The sequence below is a fragment of the Puma concolor genome, chromosome B2 (assembly GCF_028749965.1).
Source record: "Puma concolor isolate L17-30 chromosome B2, mPumCon1.1.hap2, whole genome shotgun sequence".
In the NCBI taxonomy this organism is placed as follows: domain Eukaryota; kingdom Metazoa; phylum Chordata; class Mammalia; order Carnivora; family Felidae; genus Puma; species Puma concolor.
This window is the reverse complement of record NC_141671.1, coordinates 79,846,507-79,869,016: the sequence shown is the minus strand read 5'-3', so window position 1 is coordinate 79,869,016 and position 22,510 is coordinate 79,846,507.

Sequence of the window (22,510 nt, the reverse complement as noted above, 5' to 3'; positions counted from 1 at the left end):
TGTTTATACAAATAGTAACATAGTCATGTCTCTAAATACCATCTACAGATGACATTGATTAGACAGACATTTGGATGTCTAATAAATATTTCCGAGTCGACATTTTCAAAATCTGAATTCCCAATCTTTCCTCCAAACAGGTTCCATCAGCGACTTCCCTTTCAGTCCATGGCACCCCCAGCCTTCAGGTTGCTCAGTCATTCTTGACCCTCCTGTTTACATGCCACGTCTAGTCTATCGGAAAAGCCTGTTGGCTACTATGAAAACATTTCCAGAATCTGATCACCGCTCACCACCCCTCTCTTGTCACCCAGGTGACAGACACCAGCCTGTCTTCTGAAAGTCCCTGCCTCCCCTGGCCTCCCAGGGCTCTCTCTGCTTCCATTGCTGTCTCCCACAGCCTATTCTCCACAAAGCACAGGATGAAGGCCTTTAAATTCGAGGTCATACAATGTCACTCAGTGCCTCAGATCCCTACAGGGCTCCTCATTCCTCAGAATAAAAGTCACCATCCTGACATGGCCCTGCCTTGATCTGTCTCCCACCGTCTTCCTCACTTTCTTCCTACTGCTCTTTCCAGATCCCTCAACTCAGCCTGGCCCACCTCTCTGCTGCTCCCACACCAGCAGACACATCCCCACCCTCGGGTCCTTTACTCTAGCCCCCATGCTGGGATCTCCTCTCTCAGAAACTTGATGGAAACAAATTCCATCAAGGCTTTGTTCAACTCTTGCCTTAGAAGGCCCAACCTGAGGGGTGCTTTGGTGGTTCAGCTGGTTAACCCTCCAACTCTTGATTTCAACTTAGGTCATTTTCAACTCAGGTCATGATTTCATGACGGTGAGATCAAACCTCGAGTTGAGCCTGGCTGAATGTGATGACTGCTTGGGATTCTCTCTCTCCCCCTCTCTCTGCCCCTCCCCCATTCTTGCTCTTTCTCTCAACATAAATTAATAAACATTAAAAAAAAAAAAAGAGGCCCAACCTGACCAAGGTATTTTTATTTTTATTTTTTTTCAATATATGAAGTTTATTGTCAAATTGGTTTCCATACAACACCCAGTGCTCATCCCAAAAGGTGCCCTCCTCAATACCCATCACCCACCCTCCCCTCCCTCCCACCCCCCATCAACCCTCAGTTTGTTCTCAGTTTTTAAGAGTCTCTTATGCTTTGGCTCTCTTCCACTCTAACCTCTTTTTTTTTTCCTTCCCCTCCCCCATGGGTTTCTGTTAAGTTTCTCAGGATCCACATAAGAGTGAAAACATATGGTATCTGTCTTTCTCTGTATGGCTTATTTCACTTAGCATAACACTCTCCAGTTCCATCCATGTTGCTACAAAGGGCCATATTTCATTCTTTCTCATTGCCATGTAGTACTCCACTGTGTATATAAACCACAGTTTCTTTATCCATTCATCAGTTGATGGACATTTAGGCTCTTTCCACAATTTGGCTATTGTTGAGAGTGCTGCTATAAATATTGGGGTACAAGTACCCCTATGCATCAGCCCTCTTGTATCCCTTGGGTAAATTCCTAGCAGTGCTATTGCTGGGTCATAGGGTAGGTCTATTTTTAATTTTTTGAGGAACCTCCACACTGTTTTCCAGAGTGGCTGCACCAGTTTGCATTCCCACCAACAGTGCAAGAGGGTTCCTGTTTCTCCACATCCTCTCCAGCATCTATAGTCTCCCAATTTGTTCATTTTGGCCACTCTGACTGGCGTGAGGTGATACCTGAGTGTGGTTTTGATTTGTATTTCCCTGATGAGGAGTGACGTTGAGCATCTTTTCATGTGCCTGTTGGCCATCCGGATGTCTTCTTTAGAGAAGTGTCTATTCATGTTTTCTGCCCATTTCTTCACTGGGTTATTTGTTTTTCGGGTGTGGAGTTTGGTGAGCTCTTTATAGATTTTGGATACTAGCCCTTTGTCCGATATGTCATTTGCAAATATCTTTTCCCATTCCGTTGGTTGCCTTTTAATTTTGTTGGTTGTTTCCTTTGCTGTGCAGAAGCTTTTTATCTTCATAAGGTCCCAGTAGTTCATTTTTGCTTTTAATTCCCTTGCCTTTGGGGATATGTCAAGTAAGAAATTGCTACAGCTGACTGACCAAGGTATTTTTAGTGGTGCACATTATCTTCTTCTTCACCCCCAGCCCTCTGGATCTCCCATGCCTTGCTTTACTCTTTCACCCATAAAACCTACCAGTGTCTGATATACTATATAATGTTCATGTTTGTTATTTACTGATTGTCTCCTTTAACAGAATGCAAGCTCCACTACAGTTAAGATCTTCATCTATTTTATGGACATATCCCAAATGTCTAGTGTGATGCCTGACACATAGCAGATGCTCAAGTGTATTTGACGAATACATGAATGTACAACTAGATTATACTATGCATATCATTGGCACCTTTTCATTAAATGATGTATTCATTTATCCAGCAAATATATTTTGGAGACCTTGGAATTTTTTTACCAGCACATACTTTTTTCTTACAGAAGCTTATTATTTCATTGGCATTACATTGTTGGAAAGATATATCATAATTTACATAATTCGCCCAACCAGTTATTTTAGATTAATTCTAGTCTTTTATTTATACCGATAATACTGTAATGATAATCTGGTCCATGCTTATTTTACATATGTGAGAATATCTATAGGATCAACCCCTAGAAGTGCAATTACTGGATCAAAGAGTATATGCTTTTTAATTTTAATAGTACTGCCAAATTGAATTATATAGAACTTGTACCAATTTACATTCCTTCCAGCAATGTATGAGAATGTTTGCTCACACTTTCATCAAGGCAGTTTATAATCTTGTTATCTTTGCCAGTCTGATAGGTAGACAATGTAGCTTTAATTTGCATGCTCCTATTTTGAGCGATTGGAACATTTTTCCATAGGTTTAACTGACATTTGATTCTTTTCTATTTACTATTTATATTTTTGATCTATTTTTCTATAGGGTTGTTGATCTATTTCTTACTGCTTCCTAGAAGTCCTTTATATATAGCAGAAATATTTGCCCTTTGTCTGTGATAGGAAGTGCAAATAATTTTCTTTGGTTTGTGGTTTGTCTTTTGGCCTTCTTCCGATTTTTGGCCTAGCAGATTAAAAAAAAATTTTTTTAGAAGTTGGGTGCACTGTGTTTGTTTATTTAATATTTTAGAGAGAGAGATTGTGAGCAGAGGGTGGGGGCAGGGGCAGAGGGAGAGAGAGAGATTCTTAAGCAGACTCCATGCTCAGCGTGGAGCCCCACCTGGGGCTTGATGCCACAACTCTGGGATCATGACCTGAGCCAAAATCAAGAGTTGGACGCTCAACCGACTGAGCCCCCCAGGTGCCCCTGCGCCATGTTTATTCATGCTTTTTTCTTCTGGGTTTTGCATCAAATGTTGATGGCCATCCTCAGTCTGATTTATTTGAACATTTTCAAGTGGCTTCTTCTAATACATTTGCAGTTTCATTTTTACTTTTCAACATTTGATCCACCTGGAACATCTTTTGATGTGCTATGAGATAAGAGTTGATAACTTGGCAATGGCTACCCACTTGCCTCCAAGCCATTAATTAATTGAATAAGTCATTTTTTTTTCGCTACTTCAAAGTGCCATCTTTGACCTAAGCTAAATGAATAAATGACATTAAGAAGATTCAAAATCAAATATTCTGTCATTTGAGACAGTATTCTTAAGTTTTCCCTATACTTTTACATTTTATTCTTTCATTTAATTTTTTTAGGTTTATTTATTATTTTGCAGGGGAGGAAGGGTGGGGGGGGAGAGAGAGAGAGAGAGAGAGAGAATCCCAAGCAGCCTCTGTGCCACCAAAACAGAGCCCAACACGGGGCTTGAACCCACAAACTGTGAGATCATGACCTGAGCTGAAATCAAGAGTCCTACGCCTAACCGACTGAGCCACCCCAAGCACCCTCATTTTATTCTTAATTTCTATTCTGTGCCACTGATTCTTGCGTCTACTCATGCCTAGGACTCCTGTTTCAAGTTTTAATGGCATATAGTGAAAAGGCCCGTCCTCATAGGTACTGTTGGAATTTCCCTAAATATTCTTGCTGCTTATTGTTTCACTTGAATTTAGAAGCAGCCTAATTACCTTCCAAAAACAATGCCAGGACCAAGCCCAAGATCAACAACAAAAGCAACAACAACAACCCTGAGGTATTTCTCTGGGTTTCTCTTACATTCATGCTCTCCAGCTCCAATCTTGGCTATTTCCTGTAGCATATTGAAATCACTAGAAAACAAACTCTTTCCTGTTCTGTCTCTGAGCTAATTCTTTCTGGGGGTTTGGTTGCAGGGGCAAGCATAGTTTCACCCGCATGACTGCCTTAGGCTGTTGTCCTGGGCTCTGAGCTTCAGCAAGGCTGTTACCTTTCTATTCATTTTTTCCTTATCAGTTCATGCAATAGCATAGTTTAAAGTGGTTTGTTCAAAATCATAGTTATAAGGGACTTACCACAATATGCTTTTTATTAACTTCTTTTAGACAGAAGTCTTAAAATCCTGAAACAATCTTGCAGTCATTCCAATTCAAACTGTATGTTATGATTCTGTCCTTTAAATTTCTAAGTGTACTTTCCACTTGAGTTCTTAAAGGTTCAGAGACATGGCTGGTTTCTATGCAACCACTCAGGTGAAGTACATATTCTATCTTGCTGCTTTCTATTCCTTAGTGAAGTGCTTAACGTCTGTAGTCAATAAACATACTCCACAGGGTGAAAGAGGGAAAAAAAAAAGAATTGAGTAAAAGAATTTTAACTTTTAGCAGTCTTTCATAAGATTAAAAATTTAAAAGCTACAATAAAAGAAGTTCTACCCATCATAAACTAAATATACTTTAAAATCCACAAGCAGTCAATAAGCTATAATTCACACCACACACACACACACACACACACACACACACACACACTGAGGAAATAAGATATAATGAAGTTGGTACATCCTACAATTTAGAATAAATGCTTTAGGATCTGCATGGGAAATGCAGAACCATATGTGTCCTGTGGTCTCATTTTTATAGGGATGAAAAATAACTAACATTTGGAGTACTTCCTTTGTCTCAGGAACTATGCTAAGTATTCTACTGATTCCTCAATAAGACCTTAAGTGTCCGGGTACAATTTTTATCTATACTTTGTAGATAAAAAAATATTAGGATTAATAAACAATTTGCCTAAAGCCAGCAGCTACCAGCTGGTTGACCAGGATTTACCCCAGGAAGCTAGACTCCAGATCTCTATGCTGCTACTAGACTTAAATGAGATGCTAAAATGGGAGCATTTGCAGGGTTTCTTCCTAGATGGAGTAATTATAAATGATTTTTTAAAAATCAGCTTTACGAAAGTTTAATATACATAATAAAATTCACTAAATTGTGTATACTATTAGATACATGTTTTTAAATATGTATTCAGTGGTATTATCATCACCAAAATTGTAATATTGAACATTTTCATCATCCCAAGAAATTTCTCTGTGCATCTTCACCGTTGACCTCTTTGCCCCCATAATTCCTGGCTCCTGGGAACCCCACTGATCTCCTTTCTTTCATGAGAGTTTTGCCTCTTCTAAAATTTCATATAAATTAAATCATATAGTAGTTGTCTTTTGAGGATGAATTTTTAATTTTTTTTTTTAACGTTTATTTATTTTTGAGACAGAGAGAGAGCATGAACGGGGAAGGGGCAGAGAGAGGGAGACACAGAATCTGAAACAGGCTCCAGGCTCTGAGCTGTCAGCACAGAGCCCGACGAGGGGCTGGAACTCACAGACTGCGAAATCATGACCTGAGCCGAAGTCGGCCACTTAACTGACTGAGCCACCCAGGCACCCCTTTTGAGGATGAATTTTTAAATTTACCATAATGCATTGGAAATTCATTATGTTGTTGCATGTATCAGTAAGTTATTACTTTTTAAAAATCTTTTTGAGTTTTTATTTATTTTGAGAGACAAAGCAGAGGAGGGGCAGAGAGAGAGGGAGAGAGAGAGAATCCCAGGCAGGCTCTGTGCTGTCAGCACAGAGACCGATGCGGGGTTCGAACTCACGAACCATGAGATCACGACCTGAGCCGAAACCAAGAGTCCGATGCTTAACTCTAACAGAGTGATTCATCCAGGTGCCCCGGTAAGCTATTTCTTTTTATTGTTGAGTGATATTCCATCGTATGGGTACACCACAATTTGCTTATTTGCCAATCGATGGACATTTGGGTTATTTTCAGTTTGGGGCAACTACAAATAAAGCTGCTATGAACATTTGAATACAAATCCTTGTTTGACATATGTTTTAATTTCTTCTGAGTATATACTACAAATAAGACTTCTGGGTCAAATGGTATCATGTAGTCATATGATAAAGTTGTATTTATCTTTTTTTTTTTTTCCAACGTTTATTTATTTTTGGGACAGAGAGAGACAGAGCATGAACGGGGGAGGGGCAGAGAGAGAGGGAGACACAGAATCGGAAACAGGCTCCAGGCTCTGAGCCATCAGCCCAGAGCCCGACGCGGGGCTCGAACTCACGGACCGCGAGATCGTGACCTGGCTGAAGTCGGACGCTTAACCGACTGCGCCACCCAGGCGCCCCAAGTTGTATTTATCTTTATACAAAATTTCCAAATAATTTTTCGAAGTGTGTGAACCATTTTGTATTGCCCCCAGCAATGGGTAAATGTTGTAGTTACGCTATATCCTTGTCTACACTTGGTATTGTCCATATTTAAAGTTTAGGCATTAGTGTGGGGGTATGTGTATAGTGGTATTTCATTGTGGGGTTTTCTATCTACAAATATTTATTGAAGGCCTATTATTTATCACGTACCATGCTATACATAGGGAGTAAAATGGTTAGTAATACAGAGTTGATCCCCACCCTCATAGAGCTTAAAGACCTAAAGGGGAAGACAAATAAGCAATTACAACAGAGAATGCCTAAGCAGTGCTGTATTATGGTGCCTCCTAACACAAAATATCTGCAATTTTGTACCCACCAAGACTTCTTTTACATAATCGAAACACTTACATGCAAAGTTGCTCAGAGAAATAAGAAGAAAGAAGAAGACTTCCATAGAGGTGATCTTAAACTCCATATTAACAACATTCTTATACATACTAGCTGCTTTGTCAGTATTTACATCCTGAAAATCAGTTTGAAAATACACAATCTTTTAGAACTCTGGAGACAGGGAACCTGATATTTTTTAGAGCAAAGAACCAAAAATATAAACACAGCATCAATCCTGATTTGTGCTTCTAGAATCCTATAGAATTAATTCTTTGTAAGCTGATGTTACTTGTGGAAAGTCTTTGAAAAGACAAGAGAAGTGTGGTCAATTTCCCAAACACTCATAAAGTTCTATGTAATTAGGTTCTGAAGATACACAGGGAGATGTACAACTTTCAGTCTGGAAGCGGATGAAGACACGCTGTCAGATCACTCCATTACAACAGTTAGTAGAGTACTACCTGAGCAGAGGTGACTGCAAAGCACAGTGCAAACCAAAACAATGGCATGTCTCCTAGTAATGGAGAGAGCTGGGGAGGGTTTCAACAGAAGTGGCATCAAGATCCTGAGTGATGAATTATCAAGTCCAGGGGTAGGATGGAAGAAAGTATCCAGGTGGAAGTAATGAGGTATACTGCTACTTCACCTTTGTAAGTCATGACTTTCCCAGAATAGCAGACCAGTGCCTCTCAGATGTCACACAAAAGTATCTGAACCAATAAAATAACGACAAAAATCTGGTACCTAGAGATTCTTCCATTCAAGCAAAATTACAGGGGAGAAGCCCTCCCAGAAAATCTGGCCTGGGTGCGGCCCCACAGCTTCTCAGTTTACCAAGGCTGATATTAATCAGTTGTGACAACTGGGTAGGAAACTAGTACATTGTTTAGTAGGAAGGAACCAAAAGAAAGCAATCAGTGTGAACAACAGTGTAATTGAGAAAAGTCAACTTGGTAAGGGTACTTATTTTGTACTGAATTTGAAATTTACAAAGCTCTCCTTCTAATTTGAAGGACTACAAAAGGAAAGAAGGTAAGTTTTTGTCTTGAACAAAGGACCCTGGTTTAGGAAAGAAAGGGAGTAGCCTAATTTGGTAAGGAAACATAAGCTTTCAGCCAATTCTCCTAAAATTTCAACAGGAGCCAACGCAATGCATATTCCATTCCATTAAACTAACATCCATGATGCTTATGAACTGGGATTCGCCAGAAAATCCACTGAAATGTCACTCCAAGTACCATTACTTCTTTGTGAAATGGCTTTTATTTCACTCTTTAGCCCCAGGGAGGTCCTTAGGCTTGAAAGACTAGCTCTTGTCATTTTACAATTAGATGCTGTGTGATCTTAAGCATTTGTAAGAGACTAATTTTCTCTATCTGTAAAATTAAGCCAGTAATATCTACTTCATAGGATTTTTGTAAGGAAAGTATGTCGAGTTCTGAGCACAAAGCTGTACCTAATAAAAAAACAAAGAAACAAAAATATACTAATCATCCCATCTTTCTGGCCAGGGTACTGCAGGCCTATGACCTGTAAAGATACCCTTTAGCAGTTTGACTTATGTCAGGAAGCCTGTTCCCCTGAATGTGTCCTCTACAGAACCATCCCCCCCACCAATAACATATCTGTGCATCTCAAGATATCCTGAAGCATTATTTTCTCCTTACAGTAGGGGCTGGGACTCCTCAAGGTAATTAGAGAAAGAAGGCACAAGGGAAGATAATTTAACTGGGAATAAAATTTGCACTATGAACAAAATAAAACACAAAATTCAAATCTTAATCAGTTTGGAAAAATCATTTCAACTGAATATCCCAAAGAGAAAAACTTGATGCATATTGTTCCTTTTATTCAAAGGCTGAACGGTAAGCCACCGAGGACTTCCAGGTTTTTCTTTCTTTTTCCTGTGTAGTCTCTGGTTGTTCCCATTTCGAAATGGCCGTTGCTGCTTTCCAAGGAAATGTTCAGGAGGGCAGCTGCCTTGGAGGTTGGTCACCAGGACTCTTCAGCATTAAAACGTGAATATAAAGGCCTGCTAGAGGCCTTGTCTAGCTCTTAGAGGTAGGCAGGTCCATGGCTGTGTGCTGCCCTCTCTCTTAGTCCCAAAGTCTATTTTTGCCTGTCTTTTAAAAAGAGACCTTCCAAAAATAAAAATAAAAATAAAAGTAAAAATAAAAATAAAAGAGCCCCTCAACAGATGCTCTATTCAATAACTATAAAAAGGCAAACTGGGACACCTGAGTGGCTCAGTTGGTTGAGCGTCCACCCTTGATTTCAGCTCAGGTCATGATCCCAGGGTCATGGGATTGAGCCCTATGTGGGGTTCCAGCTGAGCATGGAGCCTGCTTGGGATTCTCTCTCTCTCTCTCTCTCTCTCTCTCTCTCTCTCTCTCCCTCTGTCCCTCTCCCCCACTCATGTTCTCTCTCTCTCTAAACTAAAACTAAAATTTAAAAAAAGGCAAATCACTTGTAGTCATTTAACACCATCTCAAGGCCTTGATCGTAAATGGTGAAATGGCCAGCATAGCCATGCTATGTCCAAACTCTCAAGTGCACCACTGCTTTTTCTTCTGGTGGTCCCATAACCAAGCAACTGACATCATGCAGGGAACCGTCAGGGCCCACCTGGAAGACCCAGGTGCCCAGCAGCTCAGGGGCTAAGTGAAGTTGGCAAGTGTGTTGCGGTGTGCAGTGTGGACCCTGGAGAGGAGCAGCAAGAGGGTGGAGAGCAGCTAGTGGGATCAGGGACCCATGATGGCAGGGCCCCAGAAGAGAGAAGGAGAGAGCAGGAGCTAGAGAGCAGCAGGCCAAGAGTCTCACTGTGGTTTTTATTTGTGTTTCCCCAATATTAATTTTGAATAGCTTTTCATGTATTTAATTGCCATTTAAAAAATGTTTACTTATTTGTTTTTGAGAGAGAGAGAGAGAGAGAGAGAGAGAGAGCGAGAATCCCAAGCAGGTTCCATGTTATTAGTGCAGAGCCTGATGTGGGGATCAAACTCACAAACCATGAGATCATGACCGGAGCCAAAATCAAGAGTCAGACACCTAACCAACTGAGTCACCTAGGCACCCCTAACTGCCATTTGTATATCTTCTTTGGCAAAGGGTTCAAATTTGAGTGGGAAGGACTGTTTGACTTCTTATTGAACTGTGAATGTTCTTTATATATTCTGCACTAATGCTCTTAATCAGATATATATTTTCCAAATATTTTCCGTTATTTTGTGGCTTGCTTTCTGAGTTCCAAATATTTTCTAAATTCACTGACACTTTGTTTTCTGATGTGTTGGTTCTTTAGAATTTCTTTAATTTCCAAATATTTAGGGACTTTCACATATCTGTTATTTTTTTCTTTTATGTTTCTTTATTTTTGAGAGAGAGAGAAAGGGAGGGGCAGAGAGAGATGGGGACAGAAGATCGAAAGCAGGCTCTGCACTGACAGCAGTGAGCCCAAAGCAGGGCTCAAACTCATGAACCATGAGATGCCTAAGTTGGCCGCCTAACTGACTGAGGCACCTAGGTGCCCCTTTTTCTGTATTTCTAATTTAATTCAGTTGTAATTAAAGAATATATTTCACATACTTTCAATCCTTTTGAGACTTGGTTTTGGCCCATTTTATGGTCCTTATTTATGAATACTCCATATTTATTTGAAATATTAATTAGGTCAATTTGCTTCATAGAGTTGTTCATGTCTTCTAAGTCCTTGTTGATTTTCTGTCTTCTTGTTTCACCAATAACCAAGAGAGGATTGTTGAAGTTTCCAACTATAATTGAGGATTCATTTATTTTTCCTTTCTATTCTATCAGTTTTTGCATCATATAATTTGCAGCTGTGATATTGAGCGAATACACATTTGTGGTTGCATGATCTCTTGATGAATCAATCTCTTTATCATTTTGAAATGTCCCTTTTTTCCTCTGATAAGATTGCTTGTTCTTAAATCTACTTTGCCTATTATTAATATAGCCAATCGACTTTTCTTTTGACTAGTGTTTGTGTGGTATTGTCATTTTTCATCCTTTTACTTTTAACCTGTGTGTCTTTATACCTAACTTGGATTTCTTGTGGGTGGCAAATGGTTGAGTCTTGCTTTTTTATCCAATCAGACAATCTCTACATTGTAATTAGAGTGTTTATACCACTTACCATTATACCATTTACACTGAATCCATTTACACTGAATACCATTTACACTGTATCCATATAGCTGGGTAAACCTGCCATACTGATACTTATTTTCTACTAACCTCCTCTCTTCTTTGTTCCATTTTTCTCTCATTTTTTTGCCTTCTTTTGGATTAATTGAATATATTTTGTGGTTCCATTCATACATTATTGGCTTAGTTGCTATAACTATTTGCCTTTTGTTCTAGTGGTTGCTCTAGGGCTTACATTGTGCATCTTTAACTTATCATGGTCAAATATTATACTACCATTTAACACGGGTGTGTAAGAGTCTTATTACACTATGGTTCCATCTTCTTCCTCCCATGTGGTGTAATTGTTGCCATACATGGGAGTGGGGTTTTTTTGGGCATTTTTTTAAGTTTATTTATTTTTATTTTTTTATGTATAATTTATTGTCAAATTGGTCTCCATACAAGACCCAGTGCTCATCCCAACAGGTGCCCTCCTCAATGCCAATCACCCACTTTCACCTCTCCCCCCACCCCCCATCAACCCTCAGTTTGTTCTCAGTATTTAAGAGTCTCTTACGATTTGCCTCCTTCCCTCTCTGTAACTGTTTTTCCCCCCTTCTCCTCCCTGCTGGTCTTCTGTTAAGTTTCCCAGGATCCACATATGAGTGAAAAAATATGGTATATGTCTTTCTCTGCCTTATTTCATTTAGCATAACACTCTCCAGTTCCATCCACATTGCTACAAAAGGCCATATTTCATTCTTTCTCATTGCCACATAGTATTCCATTGTGTATATAAACCACAATTTCTTTATCCATTCATCAGTTGATGGATATTTAGGCTCTTTCCATAATTTGGCTATTGTTGAAAGTGCTGCTATAAACATTGGGGTACAAGTGCCCCTATGCATCAGTACTTCTGTATCCCTTGGGTAAATTCCTGGCAGTGCTATTGCTGGGTCATAGGGTAGATCTATTTTTAATTTTTTGAGGAACCTCCACACTGTTTTCCAGAGTGGCTGCACAGTTTGCATTCCCACCAACAGTGCAAGAGGGTTCCCGATTCTCCACATCCTCTCCAGCATCTATAGTCTCCTGATTTGTTCATTTTAACCACTCTGACTGGCGTGAGGTGGTATCTCAGTGTGGTTTTGATTTGTCCATACATGTTACTTCTACATATGTTATAACTTCCACAACACATTATTTGTCTTCAAATAGTCAATTATAAAGAGGTGGAAATGAGGAAAAATATCTTTTACATTTACTCACATATTTATCAATCCTAGTGTTCCTTATTCCTTTATGTATATCCAACTTCTTATCTGATATCACTTCCTGCTGCCAAAAGAATTTCCTTTCATATTGATTATATTGCAGATGTGCTAACAATAGATTTTCTCAGCTTTTGTTTGTCTGATATTTTGCCTTCATTTTTGCAGAATGTTTTACTGAGTAGACCTAGTTTTGTTTTTCTCTCTCAGCACTTTAAAGATGCCGCTCCATTGTTTTCTGCCTTGTTTAGTTACTGATGAGAAACTTGAAGTCAGCTGTGGTTCTTTGCTCCTCCATAGGTAAAGTATCTTTTTTCCTCTGGTTGCATTGTAGCTTTTTTCTTGATCACTTACTTTTGACAGTTTGATTGATGTGCTTCAGTGTAGATTTCTTTTTACTTATTTTGTTTGGAGTTTATTAAGCTTCATAGATCTGTGGCTTTGTATTTTCCTCAAATTTAGAATATGTTCAGCTATCATTTCCTCAAATATTTTTTCTGCATCTCCCACTTTTTTTCCCCCTGCAACTCCAATTACATGTATGTTAAGCTTTTTTTTTTTTTTTTAATGTTGTTATACAGGTCTTTGAGACTTTTAATATTTTCAGTCTGTTTTCTTTTTTGTGCTTTTCAGTTTGGATTTCTATTGCAATTAACTCCAAGTTTATCTTTCCCTCTTAATCCCACACAGGGTATTTTTCATTTCAGATGTCATATTTTTCATCTCTACATGATTCATTTCACACACACACACACACACACACACACACACAGAGGCACCTGTACCACAAACTACTCTTTGAAAGTAGCTTTGGGTGGTACATGCACATGTCCTCTTAACTCAATGGATGTTGACCTGGACCACTGCAGTCTCAGGAGACCATACTGTAATGGTGGACATTTAATCCTTGTGTCCATTTCTCCAGGGTAAACCACTGCCTCCTCCCCATTTCAACAGACACTCTGGCTTCTGTTCCTCCTTAGTGCAACCTTGCCCTTTGCACTCACTCTGTACCCTTCTGCATCCTCTTCCTTAGCCTTCCTGGTACCTGCCTGCTCCCCAGTTCTCTGCTCTCACACTCCACTCTCAGGTCCTCTTTCTTCAACCCAACCTTAGGGTACTGTCTCAGTTCCCATCCTGATGTTTCCACTAGCTTCCTATTTCCTCAACTTCCATCAATACCTTCTTTTCACTCTTCTCCCAGCATTAAACACTCATTCCTCAGGTGTTCACAGCATCAGTCAAACTTCAGTCTACTACCCCAGTTCTTCCAAATCAATCCCCAAACCTCATAACCACCTACCCTCCAAATTCCATTCATACCTCTGGATCTAGTCTTTCTTTCTCAATTCATGGAATTGCGGGAATTCATGTTGCCGAGGTTCTGCCAATACCTGCCTCCTTCCCCATCCTTACCATATTCCTGCCCACTCTTGTTCTTAGCCCTTGGGGTCATTATTACCTGCTTAGTCCCTCTTCTCTCTGTCTGGTTTTAGCATTTCCACTCTGCCCTGCCAGTCTCCATGAGGCCATAATTCTTCCTACCTTCTCTCTTTCTTCCCAAAGCATGATGTTTACTTAAGTAAAGATTTAAATCAAATATCAAATAAATAATACAGAGAAGAGTTCTTAGATATGGGGAAATTATGAAGATGGCATGCGATGATTGCCTTTTGTTATCTGATCCAAGGAGCCTACAAAACCATATTAATACAAAAGAGTATATTTCATTTTTAGTTAATTATTTCAATAATAACCTCTTTTATTGCTTATCTGGAAATAATGTTAAGTTATTTTTTATTAATTATGCAGAAATTAAGGGATAAAATGCAAAACAAAATGAGTGATAGATGAGTCTAGGCATTTCCTTAACAATATATTGTGCATATTGTTATGTTGCAAAGTTAAGATGAGTGACAAAGTCAAGATCAGTCAAGATACACACTTCAAGTAAATTGAATTACCAAATACTACCTGTTGGCCAAGAAGTCTTCTCAGGGTATCAGTGTCTTTATGGAGGCAGATAAAAGCCTAGAGATGAGACACAGGGAGTGATTGGACATACCCCTTGGGGACTGGCTTGTCTAAATTTCTCAGCAATAAAATTGTGGAGTTTATTCTCACAACTCACCTGTTATGTTTGGGATGCTCCCTGGCCAGAGTCTACTGAGTGGATATGTAAGACCAGAGAGCATGAAGCCAGACTATGACCCTCTGCAGCTTCCTGGAACTGAGTCACCACAGTTGCAAGATTTTCTTTTGTATCTTCCTGAGGCCTTTCCCAAAGAGGCTGTGATTCTCCTTGACTTATAAGAACCCAGAGATCATATTTAATCAGATAGAAGTCTGTTTGCCTCAACCAACAGACAATATAACCATCTACTATTGGCCACATGACAATTTTGAGAAGAACAAAATTCCGTGAGAACTAGGAAAAATTTCCCTTCAGATTGTAGAAGTCACTTTTCTGGGAACAAAATTTGCATCAAGCCATTCCTTCACTAATGTGGATAGGACTTAGCACTAAACAAAAATATCAGTTAGCCTAGAAGGCGACTCATGGTAAATTTTAACACCTGCCAGTACAGAATAAAAAACATGAATTAGGGAATGGGGTTGTGAGTACATTATTGTTGCTTCTCCAGCCCCTGACAATATTATAACACATGTATTCACTATCTTTCTATTCACTTGGCTGACTTCTCCAAGAGTAAAGACTACCACCTATTTCATGTACTAAGAACCCAAGCATCTAACCTAGTACCTGACATACAGTAGGTTGCTTCATGATGCATGTTGAATAAACAAAAGTAATAGTTAATATCCCATGTGTCTCTATATATCCCATATGTTTCTAGAGATTGTATTCTCTGGATTGTAGAGATCCTAAAAATATGAGATTTCTAATTGAAATCTATAACTCAATGGATAATTCTATTGTGTAATTAAATAATAGTCCTTCAAATGGGTAAATGATACAAATAGCCCTGCTTGGGAGGAGGTCAGCCTTTCACTCTTTGCAGATGACATTATATTCTATATAGAAAACTCAAAAGAGTCCACCAAAAAAAACCGCTAGATTGATTCATGAATTCAGCAAAGTTGCAGGATATAAAATCAATGCACAGAAATTGGTTGCATTCCTATAAACCAACAATGAAGTGACAGAAAGAGAAATCAAGGAATCAATCCCATTTACAGTTGCACAAAAAACCATAAAATACCTAGGAATAAATCTAACCAAAGAGGTGAAAAATCTATACCCTGAAAACTGTAGAAAGCTGATGAAAGAAATTGAAGACGACACCAAAAAATGGGAAAAGATTCCATGCTCCTGGATAGGAAGAAAAAATATTGTTAAAATGTCGATACTACCCAAATCAATCTACATATTCAAGGCAATCCCTATCAAAATAACACCAGCATTCTTCACAGAGCTAGAACAAATAATCCTAAAATTTGTATGGAACCAGAAAAGACCCCAAATAGCCAAAGCGATCCAAAACCAAAGCAAGAGGCATCACAATCCCAGACTTCAAGCTATACTACAAAGCTGTAACCATCAAGACAGTATGGTACTGGCACAAGAACAGACACTCAGATCAGTGGAACAGAAGAGAGAACTCAGAAATGGACCCACAAACGTATGGCTAACTAATCTTTGACAAATCAGGAAAGAATATCCAAGGGAATAAAGACAGTCTCTTCAGCAAGTGGTGATGGGAAAACTGGACAGCAACATGCAGAAGAATGAACCTGGACCACTTTCTTACACCAGACACAAAAATAAACTCAAAATGGATGAAAGACCTCAATGTAAGACAGGAAGCCATCAAAATCCTCGAGGAGAAAACAAGCAAAAACCTCTTTGATCTTGCCTGCAGCAAATTCTTACTCAACATATCTCCAGAGGCAAGAGAAACAAAAGCGAAAATGATCTACTGGGACCTCATCAAAATAAAAAGCTCCTGCATGGAGAAGGAAACAATCAGCAAAACTAAAAGGCAACCAATGGAATGGGAGAAGATATTTGCAAATGACATATCAGATAAAGGGTTAGTATCCAAAATCTATAAAGAAATTATCAAACTCCACACCCAAAAAACAAATAATCCAGTGAAGAAAAGGGAAAAAGACATGAATAGACACTTCTCCAAAGAAGACATCCAGATGGTCAACCGACACATGAAAAAATGCTCAACATCACTCATCATCAGGGAAATACAAATCAAAACCACAATGAGATACCACCTTATACCTGTCAGAATGGCTAACATTAATAATTCAGGCAACAACAGATATTGGTGAGGATGCGGAGAAAGAGGATCTCTTTTGCATTGTTGGTGGCAATGCAAGCTGGTGCAGCCACTCTGGAAAACAGTATGGAGCTTCCTCAAAAAACTAAAAATAGCAGTACCCTACGACCCAGCAATTGCACTACTAGGCATTTATCCAAGGGATACAGGTGTGCTGTTTCAAAGGGACACATGCACCCCTGTGTTTATAGCAGCACTATCAACAATAGCCAAAGTATGGAAGAGCCCAAATGTCCATCAATGGATGAATGGGCAAAGAAGATGTGGTGTATATATATACAATGGAGTATTACTTGGCAATCAAAAAGAGTGAAATCTTGCTATCTGCAACTGTGTGGATGGAACTGGAGGGTATTACGCTAAGTGAAATTAGTCAGAGAAAGACAAAAATCACATGACTTCACTCATATGAGAACTTTAAGAGACAAAACAGGTGAACATAAGAGAAGGGAAACAAAAATAATATAAAAACAGGGAGGGGGACAAAACAGAAGAGACTCATAAATATGGAGAACAAACTGAGGGTTACTGGAGGGGTTGTGGGAGGGGGGATGGGCTAAATGGGTAAGGGGCACTAAGGAATCTACTCCTGAAATCATTGTTGCACTATATGCTAATTTGGATGTAAATTTTAAAAAATTAAAAATAAAATTAAAAATAAATAAATAAATAAATAAACAAACAAACAAACCCAAATAGCCCTGCTTGGGAACACTGAGTTGGGAGTGAGGGGATAGGAAATACTTGTGCAGTATAAAGTGATATATCAAGGATACTGACTGTCTCTGGAGTTTGTTATGGGTCCTCCGCAGAAAGGTCTCAAAGTTTAGTGGCGGGATATAGACACCCACATGGATAAGAGGGAAAGAGACTATGAGAAATAGGAAATATCACATATGGTCAAGAGTAAAAAAAAAAAAAAAAAAAAAAAAAAAGCAGACTGACAGACTTTGATCCTCGAAAACGTTAAGACCTAACATGAAGTCGCTATGTATAAAAGAGTAATTTTAAATTCATTCAACTCAATATTAAAGTGTTTTTATTTGGAACTAACTAGAGTAAAGCCCACTTATTATCAATCCTGCAATTTGGAATCAGATAGCAATGGGTTGAATGCATCCGAACTTCTCAGGTAGTGTGACCTTATGCAAAATACCTAACCTCAAAGTGCCTGAAATTCTTTGTCTGGTTGCTGTGAGGAAGAGGTGGAATACTGCAGGTGAAACACTCACACACACTGCCTGGCTTATAATAACTGGACCACAAACAGCAATGCTTTCTTCTTGCCTTTTCTGAGTGATGTCAGCCAAGCAAGAGGAGTTTATTAGTGGCAACTGAATGTCAAACTCCTCTGATCTGTAAGTGAATCTAAGTTTTGCCAAATAGTGACTATCTGGTGTCAGTGTAAATAAGGCCCCCAAAACTAGAATATGCAAGATTTAAATAGGTCAAGCGGAATCCAAGTTAGATAAAACATCAAAGTGACTTCTTTGTAACATAAAGGTCCACTGATTACTAAATAGCCCAACTCCTGTGCTTTCTGACAGGATGGGTGGGGTCTTCTCCAACTCTCCTAGGGGTACCATGCATCTGTTTCCCAGCTTGTGGATCTATTTTCTCTAAAAACAAGATTTCTTGTTGTTGGTGGTGGAATGACTTCTAGAAAATTAAACTGAAGTCATTTCTTAGAGTCCCCAGATTAAGTTCCCAGATGGCTTCCAGGAATTAATATAGCTTCCTATATATCAGAAACTATGGGAACTGCATGCACTTCTATTTTATAGGTAGCACCTAAGACAACTGAAAAAAATGTACTCTTTAAGGTATCCTTAAAAGAATTTTCCAAAATGTTTCCAATATTAATAACTTACATTGGGCTTAGTCTCTAAGGTCTATAATGGTCTCTTTAGGTATTGTACTCAAAGTAAATGATATCAGGAGAGTTAAGTGTTCTCAACTCACATTATGCTAAAAAAAATGGTTCACTCAAGGAATCTTTCTTTTTGAAAATAGTCTGATTTAGTCTCAATCAAGTTTCCCCAGATAACCTTGGAGTAAGTGTCCCACTGAGATTTCAAAAACATACCTCATTATCAATTTTCACTTGACCTGGAGATTCTCACCTTTGAACTACAGGCGATTGATCTCTGTTCAGGACCCCAGGGGGAATCTGCCCTTCTAGACTTTGGAGTGGTGGGAGGGAGCTATTGGGTATGCCCCTCCGTAAATTCACCCCTGGGGCTTGGTATCTGGGAGAGCTCATCAAGCACATTGGAGAAAGTTGTCCAGTTCTTCACCCCTTCATTCTTGGCTCCCAGCCACGACCACTGGAACAGCCAAGATTCTGCACAATAATTCAGACTTGCCCTGATACAATTGGCAGCTACTCAGTGTTTACACAGGCACTAAATTAGGCTGTCATGCTGTAATTGTGGGAAACACATGGGCTTGAAGTCAAACAAGTTCTGTGATCTTCAGCAAGTGACTTTGCTTCTCTGAGTCTCAGGCTGTTCATTTTCAAAGTGGGGATCCTCATAGGAAGCTTACAGGTTGCTATCAGATTTCATTAATACAAGATTTAGGGGGCGCCTGGGTGGCTTGGTCGGTTAATCGTCCAACTTCGGCTCAGGTCATGATCTCACGGTCCGTGAGTTCGAGACCCATGTCAGGCTCTGTGCTGACAGCTCAGAGCCTGGAGCCTGTTTCAGATTCTGTGTCTTCCTCTCTCTCTGCTCCTCCCCTGTTCATGCTCTGTCTCTCTCTGTCTCAAAAATAAATAAACGTTAAAAAGAAAATTTTATAAAAAAAAAAAAAAAAGACAAGATTTAGTAAAGAACCTAGCACACAGTCTGATACCCAGCACATGCTCAGTTAAGTGGCCATTGCTATATTTTCCAGTGTATCATTTTTTAATCCATCAGGGTCATCCTTATCAGTGCCATAGAAACAAGAGACTACTGAGAGGTCCCATAGAATGTGGCACTGGAACGTGGATGGAACTGGAGAATGTTATGCTAAGTGAAATAAGCCATACAGAGAAAGACAGATACCATATGTTTTCACTCTTATGTGGATCCTGAGAAACTTAACAGAAACCCATGGGAGAGGGGGAGGAAAAAAGAAAAAAAGAGGTTAGAGTGGGAGAGAGCCAAAGCATAAGAGACTCTTAAAAACTGAGAACAAACTGAGGGTTGATGGGGGGTGGGAGGGAGGGGAGGGTGGGTGATGGGTATTGAGGAGGGCACCTTTTGGGATGAGCACTGGGTGTTGTATGGAAACCAATTTGACAATAAATTTCATATATTGAAAAAAAAAAAAGAATGTGGCACTGGAAATATGAGTGACATCTCATTTTTAGTCTACCATCAGCCTTTCTTGCTTCTTAGGGCCATTATGTATCCACTGTGAACTGTTAATTCTCAGGTGTATACTATCTGGAAAACATTCAAACTAGGAAGAACTATGGATTGAGGTGATCAAATCAGGGTGAAGGATTTGGGTAAGGGCAAAGATGACGTTCCTTCGGTCTGGCCCTGGGAGAGGTAAAGCTGAGTGAGAACAAGAGAAGTGAAAGAAGACCTTCCTGCCATGGTTGGTGCTGACTCCAGACTCTGAGGTGAGTGGCAAATGGGGGCCTGGGATCAGGTCAGTCTGTCCTGATAGACCTCCTGTGATCACCCCCTATGACAGGATGATGATTAGCATTTTGTGAGAGTGGGCAGGTAAGTCCTCTGATGGATCCGAATTACTTTGAAAACTCTAAGGAAGCTGTTGGTTGGGATTGAGGTGGGAGCAGGGACTGTAGTATGGACAAGGAAAATATTAAAAACACAGATAATTTCATTTCTTCCAATCTGGTTGAAGACTAAGAAGCTAGGTTCCTTTTTCCAAACCAAAAATACATTGCCTGCTTTCTTTTCACATTACCCACTGTGTCACTGATGCCAAAGGAGTCATACTTAAGTGCGGCCATAAAGTGAATCCCTTCAGAAGACAGTTTCCTTCTGTTCCCCTATGGTATGTGCTCATATTTGAATCTGGTAGATGACTCCAATAATTCAGATACCACAATGTTAGGTATGACTTCCTCTGACTTCTATGAGACAAAAATAATGTATGACATAGAGAACATACCACGTTCTTCCTGTCCTCATCACAGAATCCACAAAGACACGACACAGACTTGCAGAGTACCCAGCAGACACCAAAGCCTTGGCGTTCAGGCTGAACAAAATAATGACTAAAACCATGGACTGAAGACCCACACTCTGTGGCTGTGACTATTACAAGCTGCATGACTTAGAAAGTTAACCTATCTGTGACTGTGTTACTGGTTTGTACCTTTCACAGACTGCTGTGAAAATGAATGAGTCCTCTTACGTGCCATGTTCAGCATGCCTGGCACACACTAGCACTTCCTAGTGTTGATTGCTGTTATTATCCACTGGATTCTGAAAAACCTTAGGTCTCTCTCTCTCTCTCACTGCATCCATGTGCCTGTGCCTTGTAATATTTTGAACCTTAGCTCTGTCATTAGTTGTGTGCTCTGGGAAAAATTATTAAACCTCCCTAGCCTAAGTTTCCCTCTATAAATAGGGGACAATAATAATTAGTTTCAAAAGTCATTGTGAGGATTGAGTATCAATGTTTTTAAAGTGTTTCACATATGTAAATATCTGAACACACAGTAGTTTTTATTTTGTTATCTGTAAAAAAATAGGGTAACAGATGCCTGTCCTGTCTTTCTCATGGATTGTTGTAAGAAGAAAGTAAATGAAAAAGCTGCAAAGAGCACTATATAAATGTTAGTACTTCCAGCAAGCAGGCAATCAGTTAGTAGGAATTGCTCTGGTCCTGCAATATCAGGAAGCTACATACTGAGGAGAGTGTAGTCCATTATGCAATTGTAAACAAATTGCCATTTTTACCATTCGGAAATTGAAGAATGGTCAATGTAAACAAATCTACTTAAGGCTTGCTCAAGAACGGTACTTGTTAATTTACTGAAAAATGCTTTCCAAGTTGTTATTTCAAAGCCACCAACATAAGTTGGTGATGAATAATTTAAGGATGTTACATTAGAGTGGATAGATTTTTAGAGAAGTTAGTATGGCTTGGGTTTTCTTTCATTCGAATTTAGTAGATGTTGACATGTATTGATCCTGAGCATTGTGGTACTTAAGTTTTCTGCATTTTAACCCAAAGAAGGTGGGTTCAAAGCACTCTTGGGCTTGAGTATAGATACAAGAAGACTTCCTATTCCTGAAGCAGGAGACTGACCTCTAAAGATGTATTTTTCGGGGTGCCTGGGTGATTGAGAGTCCAGCTCTTTATTTCGGCTCAGGTCATGGTCCTGGGATTGAGCCCTGCATTGGGCTCCACACTGAGTGTGGAACGTGTTTACGATTCTGTCTCTCCCTCTGCCTCTCTGCCCCTCTGTCCCACTCACATGCTCTCTCTCTCTCTACAAAGTTTAAAGAAATAAATAAATAAAGATGTATTTTTCTTTCACAACTGACCAATATAAATGAGTCCTCTCTGAATTATTTCATATAGGGCTCCCAGAATTTAAATGTTATCTTCCTGGATTTGAGGGAAATTGCTTTTTTTCCCTACAATGCTGTTGCAGTTCACCAAAAAACAGTCTTTACTGGACGTTAACACACCTCTCCACAATGGGAACAATCTAAAAGGATGACTCTTAACTTGTTTTCAATGGCAACAATTTCTAAA